The sequence below is a fragment of the Trichosurus vulpecula genome, chromosome 1 (assembly GCF_011100635.1).
Source record: "Trichosurus vulpecula isolate mTriVul1 chromosome 1, mTriVul1.pri, whole genome shotgun sequence".
Classification (NCBI taxonomy): domain Eukaryota; kingdom Metazoa; phylum Chordata; class Mammalia; order Diprotodontia; family Phalangeridae; genus Trichosurus; species Trichosurus vulpecula.
In genome coordinates, this window is record NC_050573.1 from 458,151,680 (window position 1) to 458,166,507 (window position 14,828).

A 14,828-nucleotide genomic window follows, 5' to 3' on the forward strand; every position below is an offset into this window, starting at 1 on the left:
GAGCCAGATTTGCAGTCAAAGGATGTAGGTTTAAATTTCAGCTCTGCCATTTACTCCTATAACCTTGGCCTCTTTTGGCCTCATCTCCTTCATCTACAAAACAAGGAAGTTGAAATTAATGAAGTCTGAGGTTCCTCCCAGGCCTATATTTAAATGAGCCCTTTGAGCCTTAAATCTATGATTCTATTAGGTACTTAGGGGAAAGTTATAATAAAAGACTGGCCAGTTTTGGCCATCTCATATCTTTTACTTTTGGTTAGGCATGATAAAGCAGCAGGATTTATTGATGCTAATCCACAAAGCATAAGTCTCCTAAGAATGAATAAAATCAAAACAATAAGCATTTATTAAGTACACCCACTGGAATGTATGGGGTGTTCCCAGAGGACTAGCAAGAGGGTGTGAGGGCTGCTGAGCCCTTTTTAGGGCTGTTCATCCACCATTGGTGTCCACCTTGACCCCAGCTCTCACCTGTAGCTCCAAGAAGCTGCAGCATGTACAGTGGCTATACCCCGGTAAAACCCTCTCAGCAGATAGGCTAAGCCAGGTTGAGGGTAACTGAGAAACCTTACAATTGCTGATGAATTAGAGAGATGTCTATCCCAACCATGTGAAGACTTGGAATGCGCAGATGAGAACAATTTGTTCCAATGGCCATGAAGGCAGCTAAAGCGGGCACTGTGGAGCTTGGTCAGACATTGAAGATACCAAGGTCATCCACTGCATCCCAGGCTTCTGCCCGTCATCTTGACTCTTGTCCTGCTATCGGACTTGGATCACTCTGGAACAAGTAGTGAGGCTGAGCACTTTGTGCAGCTCTGCCTCACTTAAATCCAATTCATGTGCAAGTTAAGACATCACCCTTTGATGTCATTGGTCCTCTTTGAAAATCAAGGATGATCAACAATTAAGTATCTACTCCAGGTACTGTGCTAAATACTGGGGATACAAAGAAAGGCAAAAACAAACAAACAAAAACAGTCCCTGCTCTAAAGGAGTTCCGTTTAATGGGAGTGGGGAATGAAAACTGATGTGTGTGTGTGTGTGTGTGTGTGTGTGTGTTTGTGTAGAACTATATGTGTATACATATATATGTGATAAGTAGAAGATATGCAACAGATCAGGAAAGGCTGCTTGCAGAAAGTGAGATGATAGCTTAGAATTGATGGAAATAAGGGAAGCCTAGAGATGATCAGTGAAAATGCCTGTAGTAGGAAGATACACCATCGTGTGCAAGGAGCAACCAGGAGGCCACTGTTCTTGGATCATGTGGAGAGGAGTTAGGTGAAAGAAGACAGAAAAGGTAGGAAGAAGTGAAATGTTGAAAGGCTTTAAAGTCAAATAGGAGATTTTCGCATTTGATTCTAGGGGTAGAAGGAAGTTGCTGGAGTTTATTGAATTAAAGAGAGTTTGTGATATGGTCAGACCTGAGTTTTGGGAATATCAGTGTGACAGCTGAGCAGATGATGGACTGGACTGGGAGAGATCTAAAGCAGGGAGACTAATCAGAAGTCTCTTGCAATAGGCCAGGTTGACTTGAAGAGCTTCCGCACCAGGGTGATTGGCAGTGTTAAGAGGAAAGACGTGGGCTGAGGGGAGGTATATAGAAGAGTTGTTATGAAGGTAGATTCTACAGGACTTGGGAACAGATAAGAGGTGGGATGTAAGAACAGATTCAAGGCTTGATACCTCGGTTGCAAAGCTGGGTAAATAGGAAGGTAGTATAGACCTCAACAGTAATAAGGAAGTTAGAAAAAAGGAGAGGGGTTGAGGTGAGCTGAATGAGTTCAGTTTGAGGCATGCTGAGTTTAAAAGGTTTATAGGACACACAGTTCAAGATGTCCAATAGGAAGTTGGAGATGTGAGACTGGAGATCAGGGGAGATGTTAGGGTTGACTAAGTAGATTTGCGAATCATCAGTGTAGAGATGAAACTGAATCCATGGAATTCATGAGATCACCAATTGAGATAGTATTGAGATACAGTGTACAGAGAAGATAAGGAAACCCGAGTCTACAGGGATAAAGGGAATTAGGGTATGATGTGTCAAAAGGAAGAGATCAGAAACATTCACCAATTTGCCAGGCAAAGGTCAAGAAAGATATCTGAATTGGAAGCCAGATGTAAGCAATGGCAGCACAGACTAGTTTACCCAAAGATTTCTGGGATCTCTATGCTTTTCAAAAATCCTTACCCCTGCATGGCTAACAAGGTTCCGCTGGTGTTGATATTTTACAGCATAGAAATAATAAAAACCTATAAATCAAGAGCAGTCCAGGGTACCTAGTGCACATATATGCTCCATTCAGTCAGTATCAATCTATCCCCTTTCCTCCAGTCCTACACACAAATTTAGATGACTGCTACTTCCAGGAAACCTTAAAATTCCTCCTCCCCATCTATGGATACTTCCCTGTACTGTTTTACAATACAAAATCCTACCCACAAAGTAGCCTTTAACAATCTCACACCTAAACCTGTCATCTTAGTCTTTCATTCTCCAGGAGTCTCCACTTGCCCAGGCGCCTTCCTTGCTTCTCACTAGAGCTGAGGCCGAGATCCTATGTGCTTTATTAACCTTTGTAGTCTCTACTTCTCTCACACCATTATTATATGAAAAAGCTAACCTCTTATTGTGAGTTCTTTTCTGGCAGCTTCTAAAGAGCTGCATGCTCTGCGGAACCTATTTTTAAAAGGTTCCACAGAGATATTTTCTTATATCTATGTAATCCCATATAGCTTGTAGACCTTGTACCACTCTCCTTCTACTAGAGAAATAAATATCATGCTAGACAATGGATTAAAAAGAGAAGACTAAAGTTAGATAAGCTGCACTGTTATTAGGTTGCCCTACTTTTCTACTCCCAACCTGAATATGAACACCCCGTCAATCAGTGCTGGGGACCACTATGGAGCTGTAGTACACAGGTTAACTAGAGCACAGGAGGAGAAAGACGCTCTTGAGCTCTGCTCTGCAGCTTCTGAAATGCAAATATTTGAATTTAGCTCTAAAGCCCCACTAACCCAGAGCATGCTCAAGCATGTACTCAGCATTCCCATAGCACCCTTATATTGGAACCAACAAAAATAATCATCTGACAATCCCCATGTCAGTTACATGTAATGTTTGTAGTGTAGTGCTTCATCAGATCCATTTTTAACAAACATTTATGGGGGATGAAAGATGGTATCAGTGAAAATTAATGTTAATGGGTAGAAAATTGACACAATTTGCCCCTCCTCCTCCGTTCCTCCTCCAACTCCAACTGAAGCCTCATTTTTGATGCTTAGTTTTGTGACCTTAGTGAGATAAGGACTTAGGGAGGCTTAAGAACTGAACCTGTGATTTCACTGGTATAGGACACTTCCTCTATCAATGTGGGTTGGTACTTTCCCTGCAAATCATAGCATTAGAGTTGAAAGGTCTTAAGAGACTTGAGCCTAGGTCTTCCTGACTGAGACCAACTCTCGAGCCACTACACAACACTCACTCCAAGTATTAACCTGAGGCTCAGTCTCCCTATCTGCAAAACGGAGACAATGCTTAGGGTTGTTGCGAGGATCAGATGAGTGCTTTACAATTAATAGTGAATCAGTGGAGTAGTTTCCCCCCACCCCCTGTAATTTGTGAGGCCCTGATCCATCCCTAGCCAGGCATCTGCTGTGATTACATACCATTGAAAGGTCTCCCATGGTAACTGAAATCACTGATTTAGAGTTGGAAGAGATCTTGAGGTTATCAAATATGAACTCACTTTACAGATGAGGAAACCAAGGCTCAAAGGAGTTGAGGGACTTCTTCAACGTCACGCACAGCAAGTGACAGAGCCGGGATTTGGGTCCTGAGTGCAAATTCCAGCCCTTTCCTGTTTCACTATAGTTCTTCCCAGTGATGCATGATCATAGATCTGTGCAGTAGACCCCTTTCGGTGCATCATGGAAATAACACATTCTTTTCTTATCCAATAAATTACTAATGAGGCAGGTTACAGAAGAGGAAAAGAAAGCTTATTTAAAATTTCTCTTGAGGTCATCTGGACACTGGAAAAGTCTTTCATGAACCAATTCCAACCATAAGTAATGTGAATACTTGGCTCATAATTTCCTTCAGTTCCTCAATTAGTGTGGGTCCACGTATGATACTAGGTATGATATCCACTGAGCTGTTCCCTCAGGTTCCCATTTCCTCAGATACCTTAAATCCCATGAAGTACTCTTTGTCCACAGCCACCTCTTTTCTCACTTATTCCCCAACCTTCCCCTCACCCCGAATCTGACCTCTAACCTCAATGTTCAGCTAAAACTGCTCTTTTCAAAGTTACCAATGATATTTTAGTTGCCAAATCTGGTGATCTTTTCTCAGTCCTCATCCTGCTTGACTTTTCTGCTGCATTTGAAACTGCTGGAATCCCTAAAAATTAGAAGAGATCAAACGGAAATCAATGACTCTTTGAGACAGCAAGAAATATTAAAACCTAAAGATTAGAGAAAAAATATGGGGTGTAAAGGGGAGTAAGATATTAAATATCAAAAACATACTGATGTGGGAAACAGGTTAAAATGAAACAAAAACCATGCTCTTAAAAAAAAAAACCGCCTGGTTGGGAAATAGGGGTAGAGAACTGGGAGCTATTATAATCTCTTTTAAAATTCATGTAAGTTCAGAAGGAAGCCTAGACAAGCAGGGAATTAGTTACATGTAGAGTTTGTTACCAGGTTTTTTATTTTAAGAAAGCACTATGGAAATTCATGGTTTCATATAGATACTTCTGTTTTCTGCTGCATACCGCATTCCACTGCATAATTGATGCAGATTTCATGCCAAATTTTTTGCAAAAAAGTAGGTCGCGACCATTATGTGAAGCTTTAAAAAATTGTGCCAGTATTACTAAAAAATCATTTATTACTAAACTGTCTTTGGTGCAAGATTAGGATGCACAGAATACTCATGAATATACATTAAAATTGGGAAGATGCAAGTCTTACCGTATCATGTGACTTACTCATGATGGCTTTGCCTGCCTGCCCGCTCCCTTTGAGCCTAAGGCTCTTCATTGGGTTGAGTGACAATACCATTAGTTCTGCATCCATCTAAACAAACCACACAAGTTGGCTTTTGGAAATATACTGACGATGTGTTTGCACTGAGAATCTTAGGGCTCACTGCTCCCAACGTGGGAGAGATAAATGTGTATCCATGTGCAAGTGGTGAATACATTGCTGCTCCGTTTACCTTTTAAGTGGCATGATGAACAGAATTATACCATGTGACAGTTACCAATGAAGGTTATGAATTTTTGGACTGAAAAAGTAGGATGCTACAACTATGAGGCAAAATGTAGTATATGAAAATACTTTTTTTCTTGGTGTTTTAAGTTCAGAATAAGAATAAAAATTAATTTAAAATTTTAAAAAATACAGACAGATCTGTGTCACTTCCTTAGTCAATCAACTCCAGGAACTTCCAGTTTGTCTGGGTTATCTATAGGACAAAATATAAAGTACCCTTTAAAGAACCACACAACTCATGTAGACCCCAACCTATCTTCCTAGTGTCAACACAGTACTTCTCTACCCATACTCTGTCATCCAGCCAAGTTGGCCTTTCTGTTCCTCAAACATATTAGAACAAGAAGGGCCCTAGGAGATCACTTAGTTTAGCCTCCCTCATTTTAGAGAGGAGGAAAATAACTCAGAGATGTTAAGTGACTTACCCATGGTTGCACAGGTAGACGACAGTAGAGAGGGGCTTAGGAGTTTCTGACTCCTAATCCAGTACCCTATTTACCCATCCACTTCTCACTAATACATAAAGAAGCCCCCAAGAATGAAACAAAGTCAACGATGTGAGGGAAACAAATAAACAAACCAGCAAGCAGTTCTTCATAAATCATGGTAAGTGGAAATGACTTTGTAATCACCAGATAAAATGGTAGTGTGTAGTTTTCACTTGTTCCCACTTAGCTGGAGAGAAAACATGGCAGATAGGCAAAATTGTAAAGTATTTGTCTCCTTACAATTATCTTCCCTTTCTGCACTTCCCTTTCTATACACCACCATAGTGGTGACCCTCCCAGGCCCCCGCCCAGCCATCCTTTCAAGTGTACAATGACTTTTAATTCATCTTGTTCCCTTGAAACTCTGAAGAATCCAAGATTAATCCGTGAGTTAACTCACTGACACCAAAGTATTTTCTTTTGGAACTTTTCATCACTTCTTTTAGGACAGTGTTCATCCTGTTATAGAAAAGGCCTGTCAACAGGCCTCTTGTCTCTCACCTCTGCCAACTCTAACCCACTTAAAATGTCCATTTGTTTATTGGCCCATTTGACAAGAACTCTGAAAGACTGACATGCCTCCTACATGGTTTTTACTCCTGATTATGAAGCTTCTAACAATGCATATCAATGGAAAGCATCCTCACAAATACCATTACTACAGATGAATATCATTGAGTATATGAATTCTCACAACATTCAGATAAAAAGCACACCCATTTCCTCTTAAAATGCATTTAGTTGGATAACATTTAAAATTTATTTGCAATTACTTTGAACATTTACTTTTTTTTCTTCCAGACCTTTTGAGGGTTGTATCGTACACATCTATTGTAAAATGCTAATAAATCTTTAACAGTTGAGTAATGATGAAGCAGTATTTTTATTCATCATTGCAATTACATATCCAGGGGTTCAACAAAAATCCAAACAATGAAACCTGTGGGTAGAATTAGGAGTCAGTGTCTTACTAAGTAGAATGTAATTTCTAACACTCATGCTCTCATGAAAAGTTACTCCACTCTAAAACCAAAATATTCATGCTATTTATTCCTTAGTTTCAGTATCTGTATGTGTATGTATAAAAGTGCATTTTCTCTGGATGCCTAAGTTCCATGTTTTGAAGGTGAGTTCATTAGTTACTTTCTATTTCAGAAACCTAAATATGAGTTAAAGAGTTGAGACACAGTTCAATTCTCCTGCTGCTAAAGTAAAGACTACCTTTACAAGCCTTGAGAAAATGCTTCAGTGCTCTCTGGGATAATATGACCCAGGGAATTAACTTTAACAGCATATCAAAGCTTCTTTCAATTCTGAAGAATATTGATGAGACCACTGCCATGAAATGTGCATAGAATCATACATAAACCCCTTAATTCTCAGGATTATTAAACATCAAAGAAAAACATATTTTGTTGTGGCAAGCACTATATAACAATTACTTTGTGGAAGGTAATTATATATGTGTGCTGAAGTCCAAAAACTACAGTATCTGAAATGCTATATACATGTAATCAAAAGAACTATCTTCTGTCTAATCAAAAGGTATCTTCTGAAGTCTTCAGTGTTAGGTGAAAAAATTTAACAGCACAAAGCTTTGAAACACAGCATATATCATGGCAGCTTGACCAATATCCCAGGTCAATACCTCTCAAAACAAATGTAAGATGTGCAAATTTAAAGAATGCACCCTAAATGTTTACACGGACTATTTGTGCCCAACCTGTGGTAGAACATTCCGAGCTTGTATTGGTCTGATCAGCCACAGTCAGTCAAGCTGTAACTTGACTTTAGCATAGTGATGGCATTTTGGTCCCCTTTGAGAACAAAGGACAACAACCTACCAGGTCAATACCTAATCCTTAAGGAATAGGGAAACGTGTTTTGAAGTTACTCACGTGTTGCTCTTGATTTGTAAAGCCAAGAAGTAACAATTTAAAAATTATTTAAACAGACAAGATATACAACAATCAATACATTGGGGGGGAATACTTTTATTGATCTTTGGTTTCAAAGTTGCTGTATTTCTGACTCAGGCAGCACTATGTAAAAACAATTTAATGGAATATACCACATGCAAGGGTAAAGGAACAGAAACAACAAAGTCTATATTATTACAGTGATGGAAAGGAAAAATACACAAACTGATGGTGGAAAAGTATTTCTTTTCTTTTGAAACTATAGACACTTTATAATAATCTTTCTCTGCATCTGACTGCATTTCACAGTATCTACACATGATCCTTTCAAATCATATGATTATTTATAGTCATTTTGAAGACAAGTATTTTCCCTTTAAAACTTTTTTTTAAATCAATATTTAACTTGTGCTTAAGAATTTTCCTAAAGGGAAAAAAAATAAATTTTCAAATAAATTAATGGGAGTATTAGGGAAAAAACAACACCAAAATCACAAATCATATTTTCAATAAAATATCACAGTTTTACCTTACTTGGCAAAATATCGTTTTAAAAAGTTTAAATCAGCAAATTATTCATCAGTCTCAACATCATTAGGTTTTTTTTAAAATGACATGCAAATATCTATCAAGTAAGAGGATAAAAAGCTTTTAAAAAATCTCTTAAATAAAACATTAGCAGCAATAAAGACAATGCACCTTCCTACACATGGTGCAAGAAAATAACAAAAGGGGTATACAGTAGCTGTGTAGGGATACATTTCCCCTGCCCCATCATTACATTAATACACTAAATACTAATGACATTTCATTTTAGCTTGAAAAGCACAAGACACTATAAGGCTTCTTTATAAGGAGTGTTTCCTTTGGTGCATACTCTTATTATTTTAATTCAAATATACAGTTTACACATATATTTAATTCTTTACATGCAAAATGGTCATATCTTTGAATTATCCATGTACAATTATGAGCCATACTTTTTCTGTTGAATCACTGTGTATAGTAAATATTTTTAAATACCAAAAATTCTAGTTCTTAAAAAAATAAAACTTCCAAATTCAACAGTCTATTGTCATATGACTTACACATAAAAATATATAAAAAAACCACCTTACAATTATTATTCTCATTTCAATCCACTGTATTCTGTCCGTGATGCTCTCTACACCCACGTTGGCATTAACAGTATGAATATCCAAGTTTTAATGACTTTCACTCAAACCAACTGGCAATTTACTTACAAGATGGTATGCTTGCTGCAAATTGTAAAAGTCCATCGTTCTGACTCGTTCACAATGTCAGACTCTACCAATCAATCTGACCAAAAGTAAAGGCCAGCAATGACCTTAGAATAATTCTTCTACCATGTAAGTAAACCCAAACTATCTGTCTTTAATTCAAAAGCTAATGCTATAAATTTCATCCAAAAATGTTGCTGTAGACAGTTGTTTCAATAGAACAGGTTACAAAATCATACGTTTTCCCCTTTTCTCAGTCATCTCTCTGACAAATATGAGAGTGAAGGAAAAGACATTTTTGGAGTGGATGAGTCACAACAGCAAACAAAACAACTTTAAAAATGTTATTTTCTCTGGACAGTGAGAATATACTGTCAATGGCAGATTATTAATAAAGTTTTGCTTGTATTGTCCCAACAAAATTTATGTTAAATAACATGGGCAAACATGAGGCTTCTATTTGTGAAATATGTTTTGATTCTAAAATCCTATGGAATATAATACAGAGAAAATGGCTTCTGTTTTTTGCCATGCCTAAAAGTTTGAAGATTTTTTTTTAATTTTGGTCCCCTGTGAAGCAAAATTGGGAGTTTTTAAATGTTGAAGCACCATAACACTTTTACGGTTTACTCTGGAGATGGTATTTTTTAAATTTGCACTATTTACAATACTTTTTGTTTTAAAATGATGCCCTAAAAATTGCCTTTTTCCTTTGTGACAAATATGAATCTCGACAAACCGTGGGCTACTGTAATGCAGTAACTAGCATAGATAGGTATTTCTTGGCAAGTACCACTGATGATAACCAATAACGTCAACAGCTTTAGGAACAAGATAGAATCTTCAAACACCCCCTCCTCCCATTGATTGTATGGAAATATATGGCATTTTTAGATGTCATTGAAGAGAATAATTATTCATTTTCCTCCTGTTAGTTGCTTGAATTCATAGATAATGTATTACAAATTCAACATTAATTTAAAGTACCCAGTAGTAGTCCTAAAACTACTGAAATGTAACTATAAATCTAAATGCTTAGTTTATACAAAAATGTAAGCATTTTAAAGCAATTTTTTGTGAATTCTAAAGTAATTTGGTACTTTAAAGATTCCTGTCTCTGATGGAAAATTCTATGATTTATAGTTTATTAATAAAGACATACTTTCAAAGTATGAGATAAAACGTTAAGATATAGTATGATCTTATAAACACCAGGAGGCATTCATATGAGGCATATGACTGGTGAAAAATGATATTTACATCTTCTGAATTTATCCTCACTTACAAGTATGCATATAAAATTGAATACCCAGAGTTCCGAATCCTATAAAAATCAGCTACAGAAAAGGTACATGTTATAAAGAACGGTAAAAATTAATTCAGAGCATGGTTTGCAATTCTCTAAGAATACTGTTAACAACAAACTTTATAAAGGATATGTTAAAGAAGTGTAGCGTGCCTATATAGACAATCAAAACAGTTGTTCCAGTACAAAGTTTGTTGCTTAAAAAAGGAAGTAGAAAAGGCTTTTTTCCTTGATAGAGCTAAACATGTTTATTCTAAGTAGAATAGAGCGACATTCTACGGTGAGACAACTTAGAAGACATGAGGCATTTCTCTTTCCTTGTGAAACTAAAGAATATTCTAAATAATAATAAAAGCTGGATGAATTTTAAAACTGATATTTATATTCCCCTAAAGATAGAAAATTGCAAACTTCATTTCCTCTAATTGAGATTCAGGAGATCTTTAAAAATGCAACCACCTGTTACAGAAGAGGAAAGAAATGTAACAACCAATATTTAAAGAATAAGTGCAAATACATATAACCATTACTGATTTTACTCTCAGTATCTCAATTATTTTAAAAAAGTAAGTCAAACTAGTTTGATTTTCTGTGTTTTGGCAATTTTTAATAAAAAGTCACATTTGTTTTCTTCATAGAAAAGAATTATAAATCCTGTTTTACTGTAAAAAACACAAATCACAAAACATTGACATTTAAGAATGAAAGTAGAGGGGAACAAAGTCAGTTAAGAAGAACCTTCTTAAAGAAAACAATCTTCCTGCCTATACATTTCTGTTTATTCCCAATATCCTTAGCAGTGCATATAGAATATCATGCCATGATATGCTATTTTCAAACTTAAAGCCTTAAAAAATTTAAATGACTGAGACTTAAATGATACTTTCATTTATCTATTTTATAACAAAAATACACATCCTGAAAAACATTTGCCATAATATTGAATCATTTTCTTTGCTTCTAAGGGAGTTGGTACTGTATACTACTAGTTATTTTTAGATAAAATGGTAATTATCAGCCCCACTGTTCTTTACGCATAGCTTAAAAGGACTTATTTTCTCCCCATCCTCATATTTTTGGGAAAAGACTTTTTTAAAAATCATTTTTGATGCAAGGAAATAAATTCTTGCATGTAACAAGTGCTTCAAATTTGCTGAATTGAATTTAAATTAAGCAATGTATTCCAATGAATGTGTATGAACTCTGGGCAGTTCTAACATATTATGTTACCTTCGTATCTCAAACTTTGTAGAATTCTTCGGTGGGTTACAAGACTTAATAGCTCAAGTTTGCTAGCACATAGCAAAACAGATGTGGCAAATGCCTAGGTACCAGATATATGGGCTCCACTTTCTATATGCCACTAAAACAGCCTCTGGAAATTTAACTGATAATTTTAACCATCCATTTGATTTGCCACTGTTGCATAGATAACACACAGAACAGATACATTCATCCTATGGACAAGACATAAATAATGATGGTATATGCATCATTGAAATAACTTTTGGATTCTAATAATTTGACCTTATATCATCAGTTGGAGTTAATATGAATTTCAATAAACATCAGTTCATATTCCAAAGGTGAATAAGAAATTTCATAATGTAATCTATATAGTTGGAGTGGTGAATTAAGTTTCAGGCCATTTGGGTACTATTACTAACTTAAATTCTACTATCCAGATAGAGTTAACATACTTTTCAAGAACCACAATTTATACCCTGAAAATAATTAGCTACACATACATATGGCTCATTATGTTTTCTTAACCTAAACCCAGAAAGAAGGAAAAGAATATACAGATTGTAGTACACTGAATACTTTTTGTAGTTTCTTTTGATTGATAGAGATGGTACATACTTAAGGGTGAATAAGCTGATAGGTTCTGACTTGTTGATGAAAAAACTGAAGTTACTACTTCCCTTGGCATCCATATCGGGCTCTCCAAGGCTCACAAGAAAATAAGGAGTCTAGGTTCCTCCACCAACTAATATAGCCCAGGGGTGGGGAACCTGTGGCCTGGAGGCCACAAGCTGTACTCTAGGTCCTCAAGTGTGGCCCCTTGACTGAAGCCAGTTGGCCTCAAGGCTGCAGGTTTCCCACCCCTGCCTCTTCTAATTACTTCCCTGAAAACCTGTCTCCCTACTAGCAGGCAACTGGGAGCATGAGGAAGTTTCTGGAGGAGGTAAAGGAAATTTTAGAATCAGATTTGCCAGTTTGTGCTCTCTTTGACTTGTTGCTACTAAGGATTCTGACAAGAAAACACTAACCATTGTGTTTCACATTAAAAACTGAGGAATGGGGGGCGGGGGGGAGAAGATTGTTTCATTGGTATGACGCAGTGACTGGAGAAGATATCTAACGGCATCAGCAGCTACTTGCTGAAGTAGGTAACTAGAGATAGCAAAACCATGGTGATATGGGAAAGTAGTAATATTAATTTCTTCTCCTATGACTATCAAAAAAGTATTATACTTTTAAAGTAAAAAAAAAAATTAAGGCTACTCCCCCCCTTCAATAAAATTCATGAATGGCATACAATATATCAGGATTTTGTTAATGCTAGAGAAAAAGGAAAATTAACTCCCTCACATTGATTTCCCTAGACTCCCACACCAGGGTGTTTACTGTCATTTGAACCATTTTAACTTAGGGAAAATTTTCTAATTTCAAATCCTCTACTTCTTTAACCGAAAAATCTTCTCAACAACCATGAATCCCCCAGTAGAATGTAAGTTCCTAGACAGCACGAGTTGATTATTTTTTCAAATTTACATCCTTAACACCTAGAACACAGTGTTCAATGTTTGCTGGATTGAATGAATTTGGGAAATAAACATGGCATAGAGGCTGTCCAGTCTCAGACTTTCTTGTTGGAATAGATTCCTTTCTAAAAGGTACATACATGCTAATTTGTCTGATAAGAGATTATCTTGCAGATGAAGAAAAAGAGATGTAGGGTTTGTTTTTCCCAAAGTCAAGTTACAAGGTGGCAAATATGCAACCCAAATATGCATAACAAAAGATTAAATAGGATTTCAATTAACCTGAACAGCATATGACAGGTCTCTAATAATCAATTCTCAGCTTTCCACAAAGCTCAAGTCAGATACTACCTCATCCATAAAGCTTTTCCTAATCAACCCAGTACAAAGTGCTACCTCTCCCCCCCTCCAATTACCTTATTTTAATCAATCAATCAATCAACATTTGTTAAGAGCTTATTAAGTTCAAAGTGCCAAACTAGGTTCAGAGGATATAAACACAAATTGGTGTCCCTGTGGTAACCCCCAGAAGAATGTAAGTAAGCCCCATGAGGGTGGGCATATTTTGATTCTATCTTTTTTATCCCTACTGCTTATCACAGTGCACTTAATAGGTGCTTAATGTCAGTTGAATTAAACTGAAATGGATTCAGTGAAAATGTACTCCAGATGTTAAATTTGTTATATCTTTGTTATTTTAAGATATCCTGCCTTTTCTGAGGTAAGGGGATGCTCTAGGGGAGAATATGCATGTCTACTGTCTTCTGTATTAGCCACTTCTTTCACTATCAACTAAATCCTATGACTACGTGCTTAATACAGACGGCAAACTGCAAGTTATTTTTGGTAAAAAGTACTTCTGACTATAAGAAGTTTGGGATATCATTTTTTTCAATTAGTACTCAATAAATGTTCATTAAGAAGTATGGTCAACAGCCATCTCCAAATATAAAGTATTATTATATGTATATATTCTTTCAAGTTAATATCAAACCAGATAAACTCATATCAAGTTTGGAGTGTTAGAGCACTCCAGAAGGGACCTTAGAGATAATTTAGTCCACTCTCCTTAGTCTGCACATCAGGGAATTGAGGCCAAAAGATTCAACATCTTGCCCAAGGAAGGTCACACAGAGCATACATAATCTCTTACTTTCTGAGTGCTCTCTCCCTCCCTCTCTCTCTCTGGTCTACCCAACTTAAAAGTCTTTTGCAGTAAGGAGAACAACAGCTGAATCAAATCAAAATACAAAAACTACTTCTATCCTTTTTGTTAAAGGGCAGAAACAGGCAAGAATAAAGGGAAACCACTGATTTCTTTAAAGAAAAGGAGTAAAAGACTGATACTAGCTTTGTGACCATGTTCAGTGTCCACATCACCATTCTCCAGGTGTATGACTAGCTCAGTTATAAAGCCAGGGTACAGATATAATGAGATGAGTGGGAGTAAGAAGCTGCAATTGTGTGACTATTTGAGGCTGAGTTCAAGCACTGGGATCATAACTACGGTTGGATCTGACTCTTTAAGCCCACTAAAGCTCCATGAAGACACTGGAAGATCCACATTCAAAAATCACTTAAGTTTTACCTTGCTGAGCAGAGCTACAAACCATAACAAAAAAATCTTCAATTATGAGATGGTATCAGAAAGTCTACCAGATTGAGCCTGGATGATTTCAGAAAACGTTAAAATTCTATATTTAGAAGTAGAGATTTTAACCTTTCATTTACAAGAACAAAATATAATCTTTTCTATTATAATTACAGCATCATACATAATGAATACTATTTCCTTTTCCCTGGACCTATCAATTTCA